The sequence below is a fragment of the Amblyomma maculatum genome, chromosome 1 (genome assembly GCF_055883805.1).
Source record: "Amblyomma maculatum isolate TAMU_Amacu chromosome 1, ASM5588380v1, whole genome shotgun sequence".
NCBI lineage: Eukaryota > Metazoa > Arthropoda > Arachnida > Ixodida > Ixodidae > Amblyomma > Amblyomma maculatum.
The window spans coordinates 67,891,190-67,909,040 of NC_139344.1; the positions used below are offsets into that span (position 1 = coordinate 67,891,190).

The following is a 17,851-nucleotide window of genomic DNA, read 5'->3' on the forward strand; positions in this document are numbered from 1 at the left end:
ATTCGACAATAGCGTCGGTGTGGCATCGGGGGATAATGCTGGCTTCCCACGATCCCATGAGGGATGCGGACTTCTTCTCCGTTCACAATATGAACATAGCCCCGTAGAACGAAACGAGGTTCGACATGAAGCTACACAGCTCTTATCCAGCCGCTTGTCCGAGTGACGGAGGTTGATCTCCCACTGCTTCCTTAGGGCGTCATAGAAAACTCTGGGAGTGTTTAAAGATACGGTATGTGTTGTTTTTTTAACTGCTCTTTCACATGGAGTTAATAGGATTTTGAAAAACATCGCTACAAGCGTCCTCTGCATGCCACAGGAGAATTTGCCTAGCAGTGTCTTTAGAACAGCCGGTTTGCCTTTTTTAGACAATCTTTTTAAACAAATTGTAGAACTAAAATATTTTTGGAGCAGTGCATACAGGCACATAAACACGAAACTGGTACCGATGTTTCTCGTTATCTTAAACCGAGAGTCCGCATTCATTACGGTAAAGCAACAAGACGCTATTATGTTCCAGCCATCTTCAACGAACTACCGGACGACGTATTTTCTTTGACCACCCCCAAAACATTGAGAGTCAAGCGTTAGAGAACATATAATATGTACTGATGTTATCAGTGCATTTTTGATGTTGTGCCAAATGTTTCTTTTTTTTTTTTTTTGCCTCTGATGGAGTTCTGATGTGGCGCGAAGATTGCAGCGGCTGCCGGTTGTCGCCGCACAAGCCCGCTTGTGGCTTCGGCGCTTCCGTATGTGTATGTTGTTCTAACTATCCTAAATAAAGATTGCTATTATTATTATTATTAGCAGTTTGTCCCAGTGAAGTAACCGGTTAGTACAGGCCACTTGTCCGCTTACCCCATCATGTGCGAAAGAAAAGCACGAAGAGTTCTGATCTCCAGGCAGAACACGCATACACCGACGCACATGGTGTAGTCAACACTCACTTTCGACGGGAGGTTAAACAAGAGCCTGAACTGGCCTTTACTGAACAAACCCTTGAATTGACCTCTGATAAGCGCTAAAAAACATGCGCACAGCAGAGCAATAACGAAACCACAAATGCACACAACACAGTGACAAATTGAACCGGCTGACAGCGACGGGCGGAGCAAAATCCTACCGTGAAGTCTACCGTGACGCCACCTAGTGCCGGCGCCGCGAAGCAGACGCCTGTCGACGTACGCGGGGCCTCCGCTCCCCGTAGAGCCGCCGCGGAGTGAGCACACTACCCAATATTCTAGTTCACTGTAACCCGGCTCTGCCAGTCGCGTCGAAAACGGAACCTATCCAATCCGGCAGACAAGTTTTGGCGCCATTACAGTGAACTAGAATACTGGGTAGTGTGCTCACTCCGCGGCGGCTCTACGGGGAGCGGAGGCCCCGCGTACGTCGACAGGCGTCTGCTTCGCGGCGCCGGCACTAGGTGGCGTCACGGTAGACTTCACGGTAGGATTTTGCTCCGCCCGTCGCTGTCAGCCGGTTCAATTTGTCACTGTGTTGTGTGCATTTGTGGTTTCGTTATTGCTCTGCTGTGCGCATGTTTTTTAGCGCTTATCAGAGGTCAATTCAAGGGTTTGTTCAGTAAAGGCCAGTTCAGGCTCTTGTTTAACCTCCCGTCGAAAGTGAGTGTTGACTACACCATGTGCGTCGGTGTATGCGTGTTCTGCCTGGAGATCAGAACTCTTCGTGCTTTTCTTTCGCACATGATGGGGTAAGCGGACAAGTGGCCTGTACTAACCGGTTACTTCACTGGGACAAACTGCTAATAATAATAATAATAGCAATCTTTATTTAGGATAGTTAGAACAACATACACATACGGAAGCGCCGAAGCCACAAGCGGGCTTGTGCGGCGACAACCGGCAGCCGCTGCAATCTTCGCGCCACATCAGAACTCCATCAGAGGCAAAAAAAAAAAAGAAACATTTGGCACAACATCAAAAATGCACTGATAACATCAGTACATACTATATGTTCTCTAACGCTTGACTCTCAATGTTTTGGGGGTGGTCAAAGAAAATACGTCGTCCGGTAGTTCGTTGAAGATAGCTGGAACATAATAGCGTCTTGTTGCTTTACCGTAATGAATGCGGACTCTCGGTTTAAGATAACGAGAAACATCGGTACCAGTTTCGTGTTTATGTGCCTGTATGCACTGCTCCAAAAATATTTTAGTTCTACAATTTGTTTAAAAAGATTGTCTAAAAAAGGCAAACCGGCTGTTCTAAAGACACTGCTAGGCAAATTCTCCTGTGGCATGCAGAGGACGCTTGTAGCGATGTTTTTCAAAATCCTATTAACTCCATGTGAAAGAGCAGTTAAAAAAACAACACATACCGTATCTTTAAACACTCCCAGAGTTTTCTATGACGCCCTAAGGAAGCAGTGGGAGATCAACCTCCGTCACTCGGACAAGCGGCTGGATAAGAGCTGTGTAGCTTCATGTCGAACCTCGTTTCGTTCTACGGGGTTATGTTCATATTGTGAACGGAGAAGAAGTCCGCATCCCTCATGGGATCGTGGGAAGCCAGCATTATCCCCCGATGCCACACCGACGCTATTGTCGAATCTGCCGGCCTATCTTTCAAAAAAGATACCGAAAGAAAGACAACAAAGAAAGAGGAAACCCACTGGTGCTGTAACTCATGGGCCCAAGAAAACAAAAAAGTCTGTCCGATATACCCGTAACAACAGGAATCGGCCCCAACTGAAAGTATTCTTGATATTTTGGAAGTGGTTAGAAATAGACTGCATAAAGAAGTTGGTTGCCCCGTTCACGCAGAAGGCCCATCTGAAGAAGTAATAAGGTTTTATTTAGTCACATACTGCACCTCCCCAGACGGCCACTGACGTCCGACGGACAACCGAACTCGGCCGCAACTCGGCGGCCGATTTCGGACGTCCGACGGAATTCCGGCGTACGTACGAAAGCGGATGGTCGAATCCGTTCGCCCAGCGGACAGCCGCCGTACGTCCGCCACTGGATTTGCTTTTACACAGCTATGATATAGTTTGTAGTCGTCGTGCTCGTCTGAACTGCGTATAAATCAGTAATGCCGTCAAGTCTGCATTATATGATGCCAGAGCGAATCGATGCGATAGAAAGCGTTTCCATTAAACAGTTTTTTTATTTTCCCCATGTTTCATCGTTGAATTCTTCCATCAAAAATTTTTGATTAAAAGTTAAATGACCATTAAACATGTTTCTATCATGATGCTTCGGTGAAATTTTAATCAGTGGCTGAATAGACGCAGCAAGCAGCAAGCTCAAGAAGAACGAAACCGAACCTATCCTCAAAAAAATCTGAAATGAGCCAATCCAATCCATCTGACAAGTTGAAGTTTAGTCATGGAAGATGGCTTCACGTTTCCGTGTTCTGCATTTTCTGCGCAGTTACAAATACCTACGGCTGTAATGCACTGCTAGCATTGTTTTTGCTGTGGCTTGGTGCGGCTGGCACACTTTGTTCACCCGCTGATTCCAAAGTAAGTATTTCACCGAACTTTTGTTTCTTTAGTTGAACTTTTCGATGCACCGATAGTGGTGAGCTTTTGCGTAAGGAAACAGCTCCAGCCGAACGGTCGAGTGTTTTAGGCGAGACTGACAGGATGGCTCCGCGCCGACTAACTAAAGTGCAGCCTCAAGTCTGAGGGCCATCTTTTCGGCATTACTGGACGCTGCGCCAGTAAGCAGCGCAACTTCCCTGTCTCTGATAAAGGAGTGCCTGCCCGAGCTTTAAAGGAGTTAATTTGTTAACCATGCGCAACGTGCTGAGTTGTAAAAACTATACGAGAAAACTTTCGCACTCCTCGAGCCTATCGTGCGACATGCCTACACTTGTGAAAACGTCGAGAGTTTTTTTTAATGGACAGCCGCTGATCTTACTCTCTCGAGCTTTACGGCAACTACAGTTTCTAGAAGGAACGGCTGTAGCTACTAAATAACTAAATGTTTAGTACTCTCCTTCAGCTTTGACAAACGGACAACACCTTGCGCATGTTGGTTATGCATGTGGGACCGAACCGCGCAGAACAACCGGACAAGGAGAGGAGAGAAAAAAAAAAAAGAAAAAAGTCAGCACTTGTCTTTTTCTTGACCCGTTGTTCTGCGCTGTTCTGGCACGAATTTGACATACCGCCGCCGCGATACAGTTGGGCTGTGAGCTCAGGCCATGCAAGCCGCGGGCTCAAAAAAAAAAAAAAAAAAAAGAGTTGAGCAAAAGTGAGATGAAAACAAAATTGTTGTTGCTTTGTCCTTACAGATATTCAAAGGCTCCTCAGAACTTCACTATTATTGACAGCGAGATAATGCCAAAGCTACACTAGAGCCATGCAGCACCTTATAGTGCATGATACTGAGCTTATGTCTCGCACTGAAAGCTCTTACCATGTTCTTAGATTATCATATTAAAGTAGGTTTAAACCCATGCTTGTTAATACAGTGATAGCCATAAATTGAATCTAGGGCATCATGCTCACATACAAGGCTTCTGATAACCGCTGGTCATATGATGTGGGCTATAGCAGAAACCTGTACATGGTCATCTTACAAGCATTTGTGCAATTGAAGCTTTTAATGTGTTGTAAAAGATTTTGTGTTCTGTTTCTGTATGGGAATGCTTTCCTTATTGAAGACTAACATTTGGCTTGCTACAGCAAAACCTCTACCTAGTCATCCTAAAAACAGCACCGCAGTTGGTGCTTTTAGTGTATTGTAAAAGTATTTGTGTTCTGCTTCTGTATGGGAATGCTTTTCTCGTTGAAGACTAGCATGAGGCTTCCAAAAATTTTTCAGATGCCATTTGCTGTAGCCGATTTCGTAGGCCAACAGGAAGCAGCACTTTGAACATGGAAAACTGTCATCCACGGGGGAAAAACAGCAACATCCCTTTGCATTCTCATTTCTTTGGTATGGCTAAAAGTGAGTATTGTATCATTATCTATATTATTAATATTGAATCATGATTGTCAGTGTTGAAGTTGTTTGAGTGTGATGATTTTAAACACATAGGACATCCCTTCGACATTAAGGTTTTAGCTTGTTTACATGTAGGATGTAGAACTGGTTTCAACAAACTTAATGCAGCAAATTCTTTTTACATTGTCCACCATGTTACTTTTTGTCATTGGACACAGTCGTCCACTCTTAGCTTGAATGGGAATGTGTGGCATGCAGTTTGCAAAATAGCAATGCATCCGTCACAGCCATGCATCAAGGCTAAGTGGCTTGTGCGTAGAGGGATCACCCGCTCCAGCTTCACGTCATCTGCCTCTTTGCTCTGGTGTGCAGACATGCATTGAGGCAAAGTGGTTTATGTGTAGAGAAACCAGGAGCTTCTTTGTTACATCTGGCTGTTTGTTACGGTGTGCAGATGCGCATTGAGGCAAAATGGCTGATGTGTAGAGGGACCAGGAGCTGCTGCTTAACGTCCTTCGCCTCTTTACTACAGTGCACAGCCGTGCATTGATGCTAAGTGGCTTGTGCATGGAGGGCCCAGGAGCTGCAGCTTTACGTCTGCCTCTTCGCTCAGGTACGCAGGTGCGTATTGAGGCAAAATGGCTTATGCATAGAGGGACCAGGAGCAGCTGTGTGGCGTAGTGTGTATATTTGCTATGGTGCGTATCGAAGTACAATGGGGGGCTCATATGTAAACGTACCATGAGCTGCTGCGTCATGTTGTCTGCCTCTTTACTATGGTGCGCAGGCATGCATCAAGGCAAAGTGGCTTATGCATAGAAGGACCAGGAGCTGTTGCTTCACATCTGCTATGATGCGCAGCTGCGTATTGTGGGTGGTGGTGGAAAACATTGCCATCAGATACAAATACAGGAGGTTACTAGCTGACCCTGAGGGGGCCTGTCCTGACAAAAACAAGGGGTCCCTAGTTTGGGACCCCAGTGGTGGTAGAGGGACTAGAGGCTGGTACTTCACGCTGTCTGCCTCTTCGCTACGGTGTGCAGCTGCGATGGATGCAGTGGCATCTCAAAAAGTGCATGCCACGCACTCGCATGTTCAGCCTGAGTGGACGACTGTGTACCTGCTATAGCTTTGTTATTCATAGAATAAACCTAGGCCAAGTTGGATAAATTATAGCTCACCTCATATGTGGTCAGCAAAGAAAAGCCACTCCAGAAAATCTGATGCATTTACTGTCATAGGGTTCTTATTCATATACATGCTACTGACAAGTCAGATTCTTCACCCTCAGAAATGCCAGAAAAATAACCAAGGGTGCGTCTGCAATAGTCTAGCTTGCTCTTTCTCTGCAGACTTGAGTCAGATGTGTGTTCCATTGCTGTGGGTGGGACAGGTGTGAATCTTTGATTTTAAGCTTGCAACAAGTATGTTATTGTAGTTTAAAGGCAGAACGGTACTAATAATCGTAGCCCCCCGTGGCCTTTATCCCCTTTTAATAGTGTTTCTGGACACTGAATTATTAGTTTACTCTGCACTGTTTTTGTCTAGTTAATGTGCGGAGATGTACATATATTTATATGACTTGGAGTTGTCGACTTTGTACTTAGAAACATTGTAGCGTTATCTGATGTGTTGCTTTCATTTCTTTAATGATTTCTGTAAGGGATCAGTGGGTATGCTAGGCACCATTATTAGTCTGCTCTTTTTGGGTCACCTGTTCAATGCCCAGCTGCGGCCGTCTCCCACTTGCCCTCGGACAGGAGGCGGAGAGACGCGCACAGAGAGGCAGCTACAGCAGCTACAGTGCTTAACGGAAACGTAGGCAGAGAGGGAAAGAAGTCCCCTCTTCCGAGGACTTTGCTGTCGCACTCGAAGACGCGGGGACAGGCAGTTTGTTCTCGTTGCTGTGTCATGTAGGGGGCTCATTTTTATTTAAGGAGCTTTACGAACAGTATACAACTAAGGGGTCCTTAGTACTAAGCGTACTAAGGGATCCTTAGTACGCTGACTGGACCCATTACCCGGAGGCAGCACAGCTTTGAAACGAGCACGTCTTTTGGAAGAACTGCTTATCGTTCAAAGAAAAAACACTGTCAGGTTGAAGGGTGTAAGGCCCTCTTCCTTGTTGGGGAGCCCATAAAAGTGACAATTATTCAGTGCAGGCGCGCTGAGTGGGGTCTCGTTGAGGATTCCAACCCTGGATGTCAACAATGGTGGGAGATAGCGGCGTTGAAAAAGGGCAAGTGTGTAACAGTGACGGTGTGATGTGGGTTGGCTCTTCTGATGTGGTCCGCAATGGTGCTGACTCGGACGCCAATAGTTGCAATAATTGCCCTGTAAAAGGAGCCGCCAAGGATGCAAGCTTTGGGCAATGGTTGCGCATGTGGGACACCGTTTTGATGGGTTCTAATTATTTATTTTCTTTTTTTTTTCCTAGGGGAGAGAGTTTGGCATGTGACCTAGTGAGCCAATCATTTCGAGGTCCATTCTCTAAATTCCGTTGTGAAACGAATTTGTTGTCCCTTTTGCATTGCTTGTATTAGGGAGAGGGTGAAGAACTTATGAAAGTGGAAAGACATGCCAAAATGTTTGTTAGCCAGTCATATGTGAGTTCGTTGTCATCGGGGAGAAGAAATGTGGGCGGAGTCCTGAAGTTAATGAAACGGCCCCGCGGCCTGGAGAACTCGTTCTGAGCTAGATTTTGATCTCTTTACTCTTCGGCATATATCATGGTCATTGTTTCACCTGTTGTAAATACGTACATTCATGTATAAAATTTTCAGTTCATCTTCCTCTCCGTGTGCAAGTTGTTGTGGCCAGATGCAGTAAATTCACTATTTTCATTTCTATATAACGTGCCTTTCTGAAGATGGTGAGCTCTTTTGTCCAATCCTGTAAGAAAGCTGCAAAGCGCTCCCAAGTCTTCCACAAAACTGTGTGATATCTTTAATACTAACTGCGGCTTGGTGTCACTCAAGACATGTAATTAAGGTAGATTTCTTCCCCCCCCCCCCCCCTCTTTTTGTTTGTTCAAATGAGGATCAGCGGACACTAACTCTTGCTTTTGTAATACCCTAGGCCCCGCCTTAAGGTAGTACTCCAATGTCAATACCATTTTTATAGCTATGGCTGTCCAACAGCACTAATGTCTTTTATACACTTCTTTTACTAATCTCTTACCCAAGTGGTAGCTTATACTGCGGGGGCGAAAGTCTGGACAGTATGTCTGTAGATTTTGGACTAGAATCGCGATGTAAACGAATTGTGACCTTATTTCTCTTGCACACATGAAAGACCTAACGTTCAACTTTCACATCGACAAGTATGGTCCGAGTTTCCTGGTCGATGTGAAAGTTATGTGCTTTGATTGCAGTTTGTGTAGTCCACACACTTGTCCCCGATATTACATAGGGGCAAATTAGGCGCCTTTACAGGGACAGTTTCTTTGGCGCCCACTACCTTCCCCATAAAAAAGCTACAGTGTTTCTTGTGAACAGCTGGCTGCATTTATAAATACTATTATTTTTTTTGTAATTTGTTGTGCGTAGTTGAGAAATCCATGACATACATGCACAGCTGGTTGCCAGAATTATGCAACCATATTTCAGTAACTAACATCCATGCTGCATGCTGCCGGTAATACATCAGGAGCTTGTGGTTGTCAGCTTTTTGTTTCGTGTAACTATAAGCCTTGCTATTGTAATGTCACATATAGCGCTGTGGGTAAACAAATAACTTTACTTTTAACTCTTGTAGAAGCATGAACACTGCGCAATCACTGCGGCGGGCTATGCTTCCACATTGGGCTTTAGCCACATGTCAAATGTCTATCTTTATTCTGCTGCAGCAGCTTGCATGTTATCAGATAAGTTACTTCGTCGTAGCTGCTCTAAGGAGACGCTTTCTAGACACTTGTAGCCTAGATGTTGATGTCGATATACCCCCGACACGCCCAGGGAATGTCTTCAGTAGAGGGTACATGGAAACCAGCGAAATGTGCAGTTTACAGAACAAAAAGGTAACAATTTTAAATGATGTTATTATTGATCACTTCTTTTCAGAGCAGGAACAATGACTTTAGAAATCTGCCTGTTAAACCGCTCAAAATGCAGGTTTCTGCCGCCAATGCGTACCTGTGTAATACTGCAATGCTCTGGCTGTGCTTTATGTTCATATACAGCATCCTTTATGCTTAGTTTCTCTGCATGTGCACTCCATGTCTTGGGCATTGCTGAGGGCGCATAGCAGCAAGCATAACATGCCATGTTTGTTCAGAGTGGCATGTTCAAAGAGACGACATAAAAACATTAAAATACTGAATGCCAGGTTCTGTTCAAACTACGTTTGTATCTTTTGTTATTCTGCATGGGTTTTGCTGCAGTTATATGACCTTTCTATATAGTATGTGACAGTTCTGAATGGAGATGCATGCGTACAGTGCCATCTGGAAAAAGCAATTGAGAGAAACTGGCAGTTGCCCTTGGAGATGTGTAATCAAAGTTCAGCACAGATAACTTGAATTTCATTTTCCCTTCTATTGCAGGAGGAGCCCAGCCTGCTCTTTCCATCTTAGGCCTGAAAGACTAGCAACAGCTGATCGAGCAAATGCACAGGATAGTAACTGCTCCTGGAATCCCGGCCTGCGGAGGCCGCCCACACAGAACTCGATCATCTCGCTAATTCCGAAATATTAGGTTTCAATAAATACCTTTTCCGCCACCACCTCCCCAAGGGAAGAGCTGTCACGGCCAAGGATAATTTAAAAAAATGATTCAAGTAGATTCTTAATACTCCAGTTGGCCTGCATTTTACCATGCCATTCCTTAACATCGATATTTTTTTAGTGTAGACTATTTATGCATGCAGTTTTTGCAATAAAGCCAAAAAAATGCTTTTTTACAACCTCTTATGCTGGTATGCCTATGCACTTCGCATGTTTTCAGGAATGGTGCATTTGTGTAAAGCTCAGCTAGCATATGTGCCTCTTTGATGGAAGTTTTAATTGCGCACTACTGTTCAGTGCTTTGTGTGTGAAAGTAAAGCAGACAACAGGAAACTTGAACCTGTTGCATATTCTATTGTCTGCTTTACTCTCACGACAAAGGCATTGAGCACTAGTATGTGACTGAAATTTCCATGGCACATGCTTGCTGAGCTTTACACGAATGTTATTGGCAAGTTTTTACACGAATAGCGGGCCCTGCAAGCATGTTCCGGGAAACGTCCGAATGTCCGCCTCCGGCTGCCCGTCGGACGTCCGTGCGACGCGATCCGGATCCACGAACGATAGTCCGACGGACGTCCGCTCTACGTATATCGAACATAACCGGACTTCCGTCGGATGTCCGAACGTCCGAGAACGGACGTCCGTCGGTCGACCGTCGGACGTCTATGGCCGTCTGGGTCTATGTGAAAGGGGTTAATTAAAAAAAAAGGCAGAAAAACGAGAACGGGCGAAACACCTGAAACTTCATTGCTAATTGCTGCTGTGATGTGCTGGAACAAGGAAAGGAAATAAGCGGCAAAATGCGTGAACATAAATATATGCTGCGGTGACAAATCTGGTCATATTGACACGCGCATTAGAGCTAGAAGAAGAAGGAGCGAAAGGGGACGAAGTAGAGGACGTTGAAGTGCCCGCCCGTTCCTGTTGCCCGCGTTCCTGATTCAGCTCTCTCGGTGCCCTCGTTCAGCGGTTACAGCAATTCAACAATATGTTACGATATGTTTCATAAAGCAGTGACTTTATGTCTCTCCAAATAAGTATGCCGTAGCTGTTAATGCTGTTTGAAAACCTTGTGGTGCGCCTCCTGTTCTGCGAAAAACGCGAATTGTAAATAATGCATCTTCCTTTTTACTTTGTCAGAATTACATGCATTCATTCTACGAAGTGTCTAAAGGTACGTCCGACGTATCCATTCGATTCTCGTAAAGATACGGCGGACGTCGATATACAGGCTCATGGCTATATGCACGTCGAACGCGGCCACATTCCGCTTGCTACGCGTGAATGGATCTCATCCTCTATGATATCAGCTAGCCGCGACTGTCGATGAGGTGCTACGAAGAGTGCATCCGTTCTAACATAGATCACGGTCTTCACTTAGGGTTGTGTACGGCAAACATCGCTGTCAAGCACATAGCCGCAGGCGATATGCTACGTACTGCACCAGCTCCACCAGCTGGCATCGAGATACGCACATTCACGAGCAGCTTTCGCTTCGCACTAAACTATCACCTCGATCTGCCCGTAATGCGAGCGAGCTATTCCTAGCATTTACGCTGTCTTAGGTCCTGCATCGACCTCCGAAGATCTAGCGCCGGCACAACACACACACACCTCGCCGTGCAACTGAACATTCGGCAGTCCAAAGTATGTAGGTATGTATGTGAAATGGCATTATGCTCGTTCCTCACATGCAGACCGAGGAAACAGGATGTTTTTAGCTAAATTCTTCGTTTAAATTCTACCTCAGAGCCGTGACAGAAGACATGCCGAATCTACTAGAGGCCTGCACATCGACTCGTCGAGGCGAAGACCTACTGCACCGCACCGCAAGAGTGCACAACCGGAAAGCCGGAAGCGTGAATGATCCGAATTCCATGTGAACAGCAATGTTCTTTGGTATATTGGGGAAGACTAGACTAAAGTGCTTAGGCTGCATCTTTTTCTTGTCGTTGAAGTTTGCGTACATGTAGTTTAAACCCCCGCATGCTCGAGGTTAGCGTGACCCGACTGAACGGCCGCGCAGCTTTGAAACGATCGGGATCGATATGCATGCATCGCCGGACTTAGGTACGCGGTAGAAAATGTGCGCTGCACATTTCGTTGCAGAAGCTGACTCTTGGAATTTTGCAGAGTGTGCCATGCAAGTGATCGTTGCTACAACCACGCATCCATGTTCCCACGGCTGGCCTACCCCGAGGCGCATAAATGTTCAACCGTGGGCGTATCAATGATCGAAGAGAGGACAGATTTTCACAATATTGGGCGTGAAATCGATAGCTACCAGTGCTCAGTGTTAGATAAATTCTGCCTTGATCATGCGCAATTCAGTGTTTCAGGTGTGGTCAGTAGCTATATAAGTTTGAACAGTTCGCCTTTCAAGTCAGCGGCGCCAGCGATGGATCGGCGGAGCGATTTTCCACGCTACACCGCTGTCTTGCTAGAAAGCCTACCTAGGCGGCGTTTGACATTCACCTGCTTTTTGTTGGCCCCGTAATTGAAAGCAACGCCTTCAGAAACGCGTTAAATGTTCAAAAATGTATTCTCTTCAACAGTTTCACTCCAAGCTGTCAAAGCAGGCGGACGTTGATAAAACAGTTGAGCACTCCAGTCTTTAGAAATCTGTACAATCACCTTCAGTTTGTAAAATTATTGGAATAGGTCACTTTCCGATCGCTACGACATAGACCCTCATGACAGCGCTGTCACGTGAATAAGGACCACACCAGGCCGAAAGCTTGTCTCATATAACATAGCTAACCAAGGTATACCTTACAGCATTGTGTTGATTTTTATGGTGCATAAGCCACTAATGCTGCCATGCACCAAGAACAAGGTTTAATGTATTTATTTTGTGTGTAATGACATATGTTCTTTAGGATGTAGCTTGTTTAGGAACATTTTAGGAAACCAAAAATGCAGGAAATTTGCACGTCTCTCCTAGGATCATGCTGGGATGGAAAGGGATCTGTTGCAAATTGTAAAAAAATGTTTCCTCTTTTCTCGACTCTGGCGCACGTGTAAGATATGGTTTATTGTTAGTTCATCTCCACACTCCTTGCATATTGGTTTGTCCTCTTTCATAAATATGAAGCTGTGTGTGAGGTTTGGGTATGTGTTTTGTGAAGATGACCTAAAATGTCCTCCATATTGTGTTTTTGATTACTGCATGATTTCCATTCCTTAATGACAGGTTTGACAAGTATAGTTTGTAGTTTATTTCAATGTTTCAAAAATCCTGCCATTTCACTCTCACTTTTCTTTGTACAAGCTTCTTGGTATCTTCATGCAGCATATTCACCCTCTGTAATTTAGCATTGCGTCAAGGTAACCTGGTTATTTCTTTTCATCACCTTTCAAGACTACTGTCCCGATTTCATAAAGTTTCTGACGACAGGAACTCCTTGGAAGTCATAGAAATAAATGAGATCCACAATCATGAGCTATCTAGGGTATGCATATACATGTCCATCGCTCAGTGGAATGGCGTCAGTATGCTGTTAGAACAGGTCTTGAGATAACAACAACCATTGTCTGAGGTGGTCCTTTAATGGGCATTGAAATGCTATGTAACTACAGGTACTGATAGAACTCTTGACCATGTTATGTGATGATGCGATCCTTGCATGAATATAGGTATACATTTCAGAATCTGCAGTGCACCACTTGACCATTTGCCACCAGTTTGTGCGAAAATGTATTTTTCATGCATGTTAACCAGTATTTAACAGATGACCCCTGTGCACAAGCCAAAAGTGCCACGAGCCAAATGTCACGAGGCCACACGACATGGCAGGAGCTGTTAAGCCAAGCTTACAAAGTTATATTTGAAATATTTCAGCTTCAACGTTTCAGCTCCAATTAAGAAAGGTTGAGGCTTACAGAGGTCTATGCCAGGTTGTCTATCACCTAACAGGGCAGCCTACGACCGTATGCTAATGAGTATATCTGAGATAACAGAGACATGAATTAAGGAATTAGTAATAATGTTTGTAGCAAAGGGCATGTAAATTAACGAGAATCCACAGTAGGATCTGCAGACAAGAACCATTAACGCTGGCACACCATACCCTTACAGGTGGAGATTAGGCATCTCCCTAATTTTTTGTCTGCTCAAAGCTTGTCATTTCCTTCGTTCTTCCAGATGAGGAAGATGTGAAAATGATAGCATCCAAAGTGCCAGAGACCATCGTTAACAAGGATGCTGATCCCAACAGCGTAAAAAGGAATTTCAGAAAAGATGGGTGACTAGTAATGCTGGCAACAGTTGAAACTAAGTGGAAAGGCATGAAATTGAAATGCAACATATGCAGAGATATGTTGCGAGACGACCAGTCTGTGGTGTGCGACATCTGTCTCCGTTAGTTTCATCAAGTGATTGGCCAAAGCAGATGGGGCTTGTGGTTTTGTGATAAGTGCAGTGTAGTAGCATAGATACAACCTTGCCCATTAATAATTCGAGTGAAGTAAGTGCATTGTTTTGTTTTGTTCATGGTTTCCATGAAAACATTATGAGAAATTTTTTCCTAGAGAATGTTTGCTGAAATGTGAATATAATGTGCAATAAAACTAGTGTTTTCTTGCTGTTTACTTTTCCTTGTATACATTAGTTCTGTGAAGAAAACCACAGGCTAGAAAGAAATGTAATGGCATAAATTTTGATACTTGGCCCCGTTGTGCTGGCTCAGTAGTTAGAGTGCTTGGCTGCTGAACCCAAAGATGCAGATTTGGTTCCAGCCACAGCAGGGGCATTTCAATAGAGGCGAAACAATAGGCCGTCATGCACCGTGAGGTGTCAGTGCATGTAAAAGGACCCCGGATGGTCGAAATTATACCGGAGCCCTCAACTATTGTGTTCCTCATAGCCGTAGTTATTTTGGTATGTTAAACCAGATATATATCACATCATACTCTGAGTAAGATGCTATTCATGGTCAGTTAATCATACACTAAATGATCAATTTTTTTCTGCATGGTACAGCAGCTGTTGTACAATTTTACTTTAGCCTTCATGAAGAATATCACACTGGCTCCACATGGCCTTCTGTTGACCCTTGATATGCGTCACAATCACACACCCGAGTATGTATTTGTCTAAAGGCACCTATGCATGCAAGGAGGGGACCGTTACTTTCCACTTATCAGAACTGAATTGCATGATCCACATCATTTCTGTAATTCAACTACTTGCTATCTGAACTGTCCAGCATTGATGCAAGTTTCAAAGAACTGCAATTAGCAAATTAATCTAAGCAGCAAACCATGCCAAGAACTGCTTCGGTTTCATCTTTAGCAACTGTTTGGGAACTAAAATTAGCCAAATGTTGCAAAACATAGATGAGAGGTTACAAAATCTAAAAAACAATGCAGCCTACCTGTGGCATGTAGGGTTTCACATCCTAAAGTGACATATGTAGCTATGAAGAATACCGTAGTGGAGAGCTCCAGACTAATTTGACTGCCCGGGCTTTGTACTTTGCATTGACATCTTGCAGAAAACAGAAGCATTTGCTAAAATGGCGAGAATTGGGCCTAGTTGGTTATTCATGTTGGTTTCACCGTGCTAACACATTGAACGACAGAAAAGACCAGTCGCGCTCCGTGGTGTTTGTCTTTTCTGTCGTTCAATGTGTTAGCGCAAACCAACAAGAAGCATTTGCATTTCACCTGCACCAAAGTGCGACTGCCATCACTGGTATTAAACATCACGACCTTGGGGCAAGTAGCGGAACGTGCCACTAAGATGTCGCAGCGTCTACGTGCATGCTATACACGTCAACCTTTCTAGCATTAAAGCTGTCACATGCATGGCAGATATTCATGTTCAGCTTTGGACTGACAAGTTTAAAAGTGTACTATTTGTGTTTGTCTAGCATGAAAAACAAAGGAAACTAAGGAAAAACGAAAAAAAAAATGAACATAATATGTTGAAAAAGCACTAGTCATTAACACATAAAGCATATTCGTTCCTTTATTAATGATAAAGTGACCTTCAACAATAGTACAAAGCCTGAACATTTAGAAAGGTGCTGTGCCAGGCAGCTATTTTACAGAAACCTGAACCATTTCACCTGTAGTAATGCGCATCCCGGCGGTGTGGGCTGGGACTTATTTTTCGGTCCACTCCAACATGCGAAAACTGCATCATGTGCATTCCCATTTTCCGAGTTTTGAGCTCTGTAGTACAGGCTAACAAATTGTCGATGACTTATTTTCGTCTGATTGTTGCACAGCGCGTGTAAATAAATTACCACTGCACCTAATAAACACTGACATGCACGTGCAACATCGCCGATCATAAACGGACACACTGATGTCCGTCCGGACATCGGCGCATTCATCACAGCACTCTTCGTAGTCTCACACAGCAGTCTAGTAGGACGTAATCCGTAATCACAGCATCTCACGGTAAGCACAAACCACACCTCCAGTTGTACAACAAACACGAATGACGCGATGCTTGGGCTAGAGACACGCCGGCGGTGCCCAGCTTTTTCAGCGCCGCTTGTACTACGTAGAACTTGCAGCACCAAACCTCAATGCGAGCAGAAAGCGATGCGTTACGTGACGCATCTCATCACAGATGGAAGTGAGGAAACTTTGAAGAATCAAAACTACATAATTACTTAGCGACCGTCGAAGACGTTAATCCACATAATAACGAGGACCAAATGAGCGGGCGTGCGGGCCGCGGGCTGGCCGTCAACACCGCGATTACATGCGCTTGCGCTCTGGTCGTGCTTGCCACCCTGCCGCGGTCCAACTCACGTAAACCTATCATCATGCCATCACGTAGTATATCACCCATTCTAGGCACTATTCTTGCCACTGTACTATTCTTTGTAATTTCACATTTCACGCATGCAGTATGTAGTACATACTTCTTGCACCTCGCACGTACACACCTCATACCAACTCCGATTTGGCTACATATGGCTACCATGTTGTTGCTACAACCACATCTGGGGATCTCGGATCCGTCCGGCTTTCCCGACGGATCCCAAGGCCCATATCGGAGAAAAATGCGTTGGGTCCGTCGGAAGATCCCTACCGATCGGGTCCGTCCGCCGTACCTCTGAAAAATATTTCCCGGATCCGTCGGACGGATCCCGAAGAAAAACGCACCGGGTCCGTCGGACGTACCTTTAAGACCATTGATCGGGTCCGTCGGACGTACCTTTAGCCACAGCCTTCATTCTACCTGTCATCTCCATGTCCCTTTGTTGCAGCTTGGGTGTTTGTGAATATAAACAGTTGTTGCGGCCGACACTCCTTCATTCCTCGTTTATCCCTGGCATGAATCCCATGCTATTACTATTGACGTTAAGCATTAATGGAAAGAGCTGTATAACCCCCGAATATGCAGTGCATTATGACTTCTTTCCAGTGAAACAATGCAGGCACGAGTCACATACACTACGTGAACGTCCCAACGAGCCAAGCTCATTGATTAACGTTGTTTGAACATGTGCACAGCGCAGATGTAAAGTTCAATTCAAGGTCCGCTTAGCCATTTCAGCAAAACTCACGCAAATGTCGCGGTAATAGTTCAATTTGTCGGCGCGGCTACTGCGACGCCGGCCGAGCGCGGCACTGGCTTTTACCCGTGGAGCGCGCGCGCTTCGAGGCACCTACCGTGGAGACGCGCGCAGCGCCACCGCGCACCGCCGCTCCCCGTCGACACCGGCGGGGACACCTCGAGCGGCGCCTGTGAGCACACTACCCAATATTCTAGTTCACTGTAGCGCCATTTGTGGTGGCTGTGGTGGGTTTGTCGTTGTTCCGTGGTGCTTCTTTGGAATTTCGTTTTCCGAGCTCATTTTGTGCTGTTTGTTTATTGTGCGGTTATTTGACTGTGCTATTAAAGCTATGTGCCACTTATGCGCTAGTCGAGACCTTCTTTTGACTCTGAAGCTTTCGTTAAGAGCCAAAGTGTCGTTCTGCAACTGACTTCGCCGGGACACTGGTGCTTTGTTGCTTTGGATGACAGGAGCGGCTGGTCGCTCCCGAATGTAAGTAGGCTGTGGCTAAAGGTATGTCGGACGGACCCGATCAATGGTCTTAAAGGTGCGTCCGACGGACCCGGTGCGTTTTCCTTCGGGATACGTCGGACGGATCCGGGAAGTATTTTTCAGAGGTAGGGCGGACGGACCCGATCTGTTCACATCTAAAGTACACGATGCGTATTTCCCCGGGATATC

General features: G+C 45.2%; 2 long non-coding RNA genes across 4 annotated transcripts in view; both read left to right on the forward strand.

Annotated features, from left to right (window-relative positions):
- Positions 1-3,353: 3,353 nt before the first annotated feature.
- LOC146202720 (uncharacterized) lies at positions 3,354-9,826 on the forward strand. Its single transcript, XR_014703733.1, has 3 exons — positions 3,354-3,492; positions 4,802-4,927; positions 9,468-9,826. It is a non-coding gene; the product is annotated as an uncharacterized LOC146202720 (long non-coding RNA).
- A 7,570-nt stretch (positions 9,827-17,396) lies between these two features.
- LOC146202721 (uncharacterized) overlaps positions 17,397-17,851 on the forward strand; it is a 54,042-nt gene continuing 53,587 nt past the window's right edge. For all 3 annotated transcript variants that reach the window (XR_014703734.1, XR_014703737.1, XR_014703735.1), the window contains exon 1: positions 17,397-17,662. This is a non-coding gene — a long non-coding RNA (uncharacterized LOC146202721). The remainder of the gene's footprint in view (positions 17,663-17,851) is intronic.